The sequence below is a fragment of the Mastomys coucha genome, unplaced genomic scaffold (genome assembly GCF_008632895.1).
Source record: "Mastomys coucha isolate ucsf_1 unplaced genomic scaffold, UCSF_Mcou_1 pScaffold22, whole genome shotgun sequence".
Taxonomy (NCBI): domain Eukaryota; kingdom Metazoa; phylum Chordata; class Mammalia; order Rodentia; family Muridae; genus Mastomys; species Mastomys coucha.
The window spans coordinates 261160234-261167308 of record NW_022196905.1 but is presented as its reverse complement, the minus strand read 5'-3'; the positions used below and the strand labels follow the sequence as shown (position 1 = coordinate 261167308).

At 50.1% G+C, this 7075-nt stretch overlaps 1 long non-coding RNA gene across 1 annotated transcript; it reads right to left on the bottom strand.

Moving 5' to 3' along the window:
• Positions 1-622: 622 nt before the first annotated feature.
• On the bottom strand, positions 623-7018 carry LOC116070341. The gene is made up of 2 exons (XR_004110359.1): positions 6950-7018; positions 623-846 (listed from the first exon to the last, which is right to left on the bottom strand). It is a non-coding gene; the product is annotated as an uncharacterized LOC116070341 (long non-coding RNA).
• Between the last annotated feature and the right edge of the window lie 57 nt (positions 7019-7075).

Sequence of the window (7075 nt, the reverse complement as noted above, 5' to 3'; positions counted from 1 at the left end):
GTCTTTGGTTTTGTTTTGCTTTGCTTTGCTCTTTTGTTTTTTGCTTTGTGAGACAGGGTTTCTCTGTGTAGCCCTGGCTGTCCTGGAACTCACTCTGTAGACCTGGCTGGTCTTGAACTCAGAAATCTGCCTGCCTCTGCCTCCCAAGTGCTAGGATTAAAGGTGTACGCCACCACCGCCCAGCAGACGGGTCTTGAGAAATGTTGGGGAAGGGTTCTGATGAGTCGGGGGTGTGTGTGTGTGTGTGTGTGTGTGTGTGTGTGTGCGCGCGCACAGAACCCTGGCTTCAGACGCCTACACCAACCTCCAGCGGTCACCCAAATCCACGCCACTGCTTCCTTATTCAAAATGAGGACAGGCAGTAACCACCACAGGGCTTGTTGTGAAAATGTCCTATAGCCACCATCCTGGAGGACCATGGCTTTGCGGTGGGGGAAACAACCCAGTCTGAAGTCATGTTTGAGACGAGGATGAGGCTAGGGCACTCACCCTCAGAGGTTTGGGAAAGAGTCACACATCTCTCTCGAGCGGGACTCCAAATTCCTCTGTTGCCCCAGGATCTCATGGGACCTCCTGTATTTAGAGCCAGAGCTTCTAAGTTCTAACTCCTAAGCTTTAACTGCACTGCTTAAAAGGAGCTTTACTGTTACAGGTTAAAATGAGGTCTGTGGGGACAAGCAGGATGGCCCAGTGGGTAGGAGCTCATGCTGCTCTTGCAGGTGACATGAGTTTGGTTCTCAGCTCCCGCACTGGATGATACACAAGCTCTTGTAACTCCATTTTCAGGGGAAATCCATTGCCTCTGGTCTCTTCAGGCTCTGTGTTCACATGTATGTGTATATCCACCTACGGACACACAATTAAAAACAATAAATAATAAAATGAAAAACATGAGGTCCACAAGGCAGGACCCTACCTAATCCAACCCAGATGTTTGTGTGAAGACACTGCGTGCAGACACATCTGGCTATGTGGACACAGAGGAGAGTCTCTAAGGATTCTAAAGAAGGTGGCCATCAGCAAAGCCAAGGAGAGAGGCCTCAGAAGAAACCCAGCCTGACCACACCTTGACTGTGAAACTCCAGGCTCCAAAACTTAAGCTGATTGATACAGCCTCCTGCCCCTTCCTCATCCCAGGAACTGCCCGTAATCCATGATCTCTAGATTGTGGTCCTATTCCTGCAATATTTGCCTTTGTCTTCTGAAACCCACAATGCCTATGCCCTCCTCCACTGAGATGCTAGGGTGGCACCCAGGTGCCATCAGCAGCCTGGCTGGTAGTGTGCACACCATGCTTGGGGGACACTTGTTACACAGGCCATATTCTGACCCTGGTTCTGTTCAACGGGCAGCGGGAACCTTCTTTGTCCCCAGCTCGGCACCCCTGTATGGCCAAGACAGCACTGGATGCTTGCTGGCTTGTTTCCTTATCTCTCTAAAGAGATATAGGATAACTCCCATGAGGTTTGAAAACGTCTTTCCTTGAGGTTTGAAAATAGCCACAGAGCCTGTCACCCTGTCTGATGAATGGTAGGATCAGTGTTCCCAAGCTTCTAAGACAGCCCACAGAAAAGGTGTAATGTGATTTTTCTAGGTTAGAAAGCACAATACGGGGCTGGAAGGATAGCTCAGTGGTTAAGAGTGCTTGCTGCTCCTCCAAGAGGGCACAAGGCCCATTCCCAGCACCCATGTTGGGCAGCTCATGATTGTCCACAACTCCAGCTCCAGCAGACATGTCACCTTCTTCTGTCCTCTTCAAATACCTGTGTGCACAGAAACACACACACACACACACACACACACACACACACACACACACACACACACACACGACTAGCGGATAAAAATAAATCTAGAAAGAAACAAAGAAACATCTGGAACAACACAGCGTCTGTTTTGTTACTTAAATGCCACTCAGCAGCCCTGAGCCGCCAGGTGATTCCTGATAGTTTGGTCACCTCAGAATGGCACCTGCCAGACAAGAGGCCGTGGAGGAAGGGTACAGTGAAGGTTGGCCGTGAGGAAGTGGTTAGGAAAGTTGACTGAAGGAACAAGCAAAAGGAGCCATGGTATAGCAGGAGGAATGTCCGGACCCAGGGTCCTGTGTGTACAAAGGCCCTGGAGCTTACTGTAGCTATACCTGCCAGGTCCTGAAAAGCACACAGACCATCGTGAGTGAACGCAGAAGAGCTCTCAGATCCTCAGTTAGAAAGGTCCCCAACCCCCCCCCCCACCATCCCCCATAACCTCAAATCTCTAAAAACCCAGAGGTCTGACATTGGGTTAGCCCACTGGAGTTCCTAGGAGAACCAGTGCCTCAGGGACCTTATACAAATGTCTCTCTGCCCTAAGCATGTTCAAGCAAACATACGCACAGAAAGCAGAGTGCTGCAGGAAGCAGGGGACACAGGGAGGGTCCTCAGCTGAGGAGAATCCTGACCGTCCCGCAACACTAACATCCCGATGGATGCCACAGGTCCCACAGGGAATGGAGGGCTGTGGGGTGAAAGGGGTCAGTTCCCTTCTCTCTCCACTCTTCTGTCCCCTCCCCCACCCTCCTTCCTCCCAGTCAGGTCATCAGGGGTCAAGTCTCCTGTCTCCCAAGTTCCGTACTCTAGTCTAGTGTTCTGAGTTCAGGTGTCCTCAGCAAACTCCTTACCTGCCGTGAATAGGGACCCAGTATAATGAGCACATCTGTGTCCCTCCATGGTGTGGCCACTAACCCTGAATGATGTCTGAGCTTGATATGGGACAGATATAGATAGGCTCTGATGCCTCAGAATGACCTGCTTGAGAGGGGCCAGGAACAGGTGACAAAGTCAAATCCAAATCAACCTATCCACAAAGACTGTGATTTCTTAAATGTTTTCTTTTCTTTTTTTTTTTTTTTCCGAGACAGGGTTTCTCTGTGTAGCCCTGGCTGTCCTGGTACTCACTCTGTAGACCAGGCTGGCCTCAAACTCAGAAATCCGCCTGCGTCTGCCTCCCAAGTGCTGGGATTAAAGGTGTGTACCACCACCGCCAGGCAAGACTGTGATTTCTAACTGCAGGTTGGCACCTGTCCGTCTGGACTGTCTTAACTGCAACTGTCCCCAGCATGCACACACACTGGTCACCCCCAGAGGACTGCTCAGCACTAGAACACGAACATCCCTAACGTCCAGGAGTGTCTCAGACATTGTTTCTAGGGAGTCAGTGTTGGCTCTGGTCTCCCAGGCTCCATTGTTCCACAACAGTCTCCCTGGGGCAGCTGCCAACTCATCCCCACCCTACTTCTGGAGGAAAAAAAAAAAAAAAAAAAAACCCTTCTCAACAAAGGCTTGTGTGCCAGTGCCAGATGGGACAGATGGGCCACCCTGTGTCCCTGCGGTGAAATGGGTAGACAGAGCAATTGACCACTCTGAATGAAGTTCTCGAAAAAACAAAGAGGCTTCTGGGGAAGAGAACACACAGTCGAGAACCCCTGCTTTCTGCTTGCTACTCAATGCTCTGCCATCCTGGGGAGGCCGAGGAGCCCGAGGAAGCCAAGAATACAGAGGAAGCCAAAGAGGAAGGGAGGAGGCAGGGGAGGCAGGGGAAGTTTGTGGAGGAATTGCCCTACAACCTCTGTTGGGCCCCTCCAGGTCAGAGACTGGGATTGCTTATATGGAAGTGGTCCTACCCATAAAGAGCTAGGGGTTCTGAGGTCCTCATTTCTCTGCCAGGTTGGAAGCTTAGACTACAAAAAGATCTTCCCTTCACACTGAGGGCAAGTCTCCTTTTCAGCCTCTGCTGTCCTCACATGCCCCGTGAGCATCGCAGAGCCCCAGCAACCTAGGGCAGGGTCACACCCCAGAACCCATGCTATCACCAAGGGTGTACATTGACTGGCCATAGGCTGACTGCTCAGGGCTGGGTCTTATAACCAACAGGCCCAGAGCCTATCTGGATAGTGCCCCTAAAAGAAAATAAGCAGCTTCTTAGGAGGCCAGGATGTGGATGTCAGGGAGGCCTCCTGGATCCACAGACAGCATCATCTTCAGGACAGGTTTGTAATGGCGAACATACATGTGCTCAGTTCCTCTGGCACAGAGACCCTTGCTTTCGAGACGACCCAAACCCCAAATCACCAATATCTACGATGTGGCCACTCGTAGAACACCCCTGGACACAGAAGAATAAAGAAAAGGAGGCATCCCAGAGGGATTAAGATGTTCAGGGAAGGGCAACTCAGCAGACAGAGCACTTGTCTATCATAGGCAATGTCCTATAACTTAACCCCACAACTGTGTAAACCTGCCATGCTGGCCCAACCTAAGCACTCAGGAAGTAGAAGCACAAGGGACTGGAGTTCTAGGCCAGTCTAAGACAGATGAGAATGTAAAAAACAGGAGAGAGAGGGGGGGAGGGAGAGAGAGAGAGAGAGAGAGAGAGAGAGAGATTTGGTGTTGATTCTGACCACAGAAAATTCTAGAAAATGCAAACACCATGATAGAGCAGGTCTGTGGGAGCCTATAGGGGGAGGGGAGGCAATAGGGTCGTGAGAACCACGCTAGCACAATGTGAGCTCTCCCAGCACCACCTGGGCCCAATTCCTGCTCTTTCTCCTCCTGATGGAGAGAGATGCTGCAGAGGTTTGAATAAGAATGGCCCCATAGGCCCCTATAGTTTAATGCTTAGTCACCAGGGAATGGAACTCTTTGAAAAGCTTAGGAGGAGTAGAAGGTCCGGCCTTGTTGCAGGAAGTATGTCTCTATGGGTGACACACTTGAGAGTTCAGAAGCCCATGCCAGGGCTAGGCTCTCTGTCTACAGATCAGGATGTAGATCCCCACCATGATGACAAGAGACTGAACCTGAAACCATAAGCAAGCCCCCAATACAATGCTTTCATATAAAAGTCACCTTGCTCATGATGTCCCTTGACAGCCATGGGACAGTAACTAAGACAGTTTTGTCTGCCTTTGGCCCTCATGTCACCTAAGGAGAAGGAACTAGCTCAGAAGAGATTGGGAAACTAAGCAGCCTTCCAGGAGGAATATCAGGCATGAGGTAGGATCGGAGAGCATGTGTCCAAGGGATCAAGTGATCAGAGAAGACAAGTCCTGAGGTCCCTCTCTGTTACCTTCCCCATGCATCCCCACAGGTCCATCCTTTGGCCCTCAGCCCCTGAGGGCTCATGGGAACAGATTCAGAAGTCCCTAGAGTGTCTGCCTCCGCAGGATTCATGACACATACCCATGGCCAAGCATACTGTGGGGTGCCTGCACCTTCCTTCTCACCCTTTGCCTTCACCCCTCCACACTATATGGAACTTGTATGAACCCATGGGGTAAGACAGGGTTCAGGCCTTGTGTAGCACTTGGGATACAGGGACAGTGGGTGTTCAGAGAGCAGAACCATGGGTGTGGCTGAGCCCCAGAGAGCCTCTGGAGACTGCAGCTGGAATCTGTGTGCCAATGGAAAAGCTCAAGTTGAAGAGCAAAAGGAAAGTGACTTGCACCTCCACCGTCATATCCACTAGGACGAGCCCCAAACTCTGAAGTTAAGCAAGAGACAGCAGGAGCAGTGGCAAAAACCATAGTGAGAGTTTCACAAGACCAGACACTCAGCAAGGAGGGAGTGGAGCATCCATGGAACATAGAAGCCCATGGAGTTGCCGATGCTTCTGAGCAGTGCAGACTGAGCCTTCACGAGGTGGGAGAACCTGACTTAAATTTTTCTATTACGTTTTACACCGTCTCTCTCTCTCTCTCTCTTTCTGCGTGTATGTGCTGTGTATGTTTGTGTGTGTGTGTTTCTGTTTGTGTTTCTGTGTATGTGCAAATGTGTATCTGTGTGTCTGTGTGAGTGTGTGTGCATATTTGTGGGTAAGTATGTGTATGTGTTTGTGTGTGAGTATGTGTGTCTATGTGTGTGTCTGTGTGTAAGTGTGAGTGTGTGTGTCTCTGTGTGTGTATGTGAGTGTGCATGCATGTGCATGTATGTATATGTAAGTGCTTGTGTGTGTGTGTGTGTGTGTGTGTGTGTGTGTGTGTGTGTGTGTATCAGAGACTAGAAAAGTACGAATTGTTGGTTCTCTCCTTCCACTGTGCAGGTCTCAGGGATTACACTCAGGTTGTCAAACTTGGTGGCAAGTGCCTTTACCCACTGACCAATTTCACCAGCCCTACCTGATATTTAAGATTACAGATAATAGCCAGACATGGTAGTGCATGTCTGTATTTCCAACTCTCAGGAGGCAGAGGCAGGAAAATCAGATGTTCAAGACCAGTCTCAGTTACATAGTAAGTTAGAGGTCAGCCTGGGCTACTTGAGTCCTTGTCTTTAAAAAAAAAAAAAAAAAAAAAAAAAGTTTAGTGAAAGCAAGTGGTTGGAGCACATGCACTACAGCCTGTTAAACTGGAACGTGTTCTGCATGGGCACAGAAAAATGTTACTAGAAACTTCATTTTTAAAAAGCAATGCAAATTTGTTTTCCTGGCAGGTACAGGTTAAGTTCCCTTCCATTTGGTTCAGAGGTCACTTCAGTGGCAGCACTAGTTTGCACTGCAGGGACAGTTTCAGGAGGAAACCTGGCTAGCCACACCAGTGACTCATCAGATCATACAGCATTATCTCCAAGAGTCTCACAAATCCTTCCAGGTGCCTAGAAGCCCAGGCTCCCTCACAGCCAGGCCTGCTGGGCCTGCTGGGACCATGACACACCTGCCAACAGCCCACCCACAGGAGGAAGGGCGGCACCCTTGGTGTGGCTGTGAAGGCGGAGTTGGAAGCCCCAAGGGAGGCTGGCCAGCAGGCACCAGGTTCTATGGCTGCCTGTCCATTCCACGTGTCGGCTATAGGCAACAGAGTGTTCAGAGTGTTCAAGAACATGCGAACGCTGTCCAAGCCTATTTACAGCTCCCTTTACAGCTACCTCCAACAGCAAGGAAAGATAGATGGAGCGAGAAATGACAAAGGAAACAGTACCCATGCCTAAGGGAGCTTCTCTCATCTCTGCCTCTGTTTCTGCCTCTGTGGTTCAGGCACCTGCTGCTCAGGCCAGCTGCACTTCTGGCTTCCCAGACTCAAAGGAAGTGAAATTAGAAGAGATTG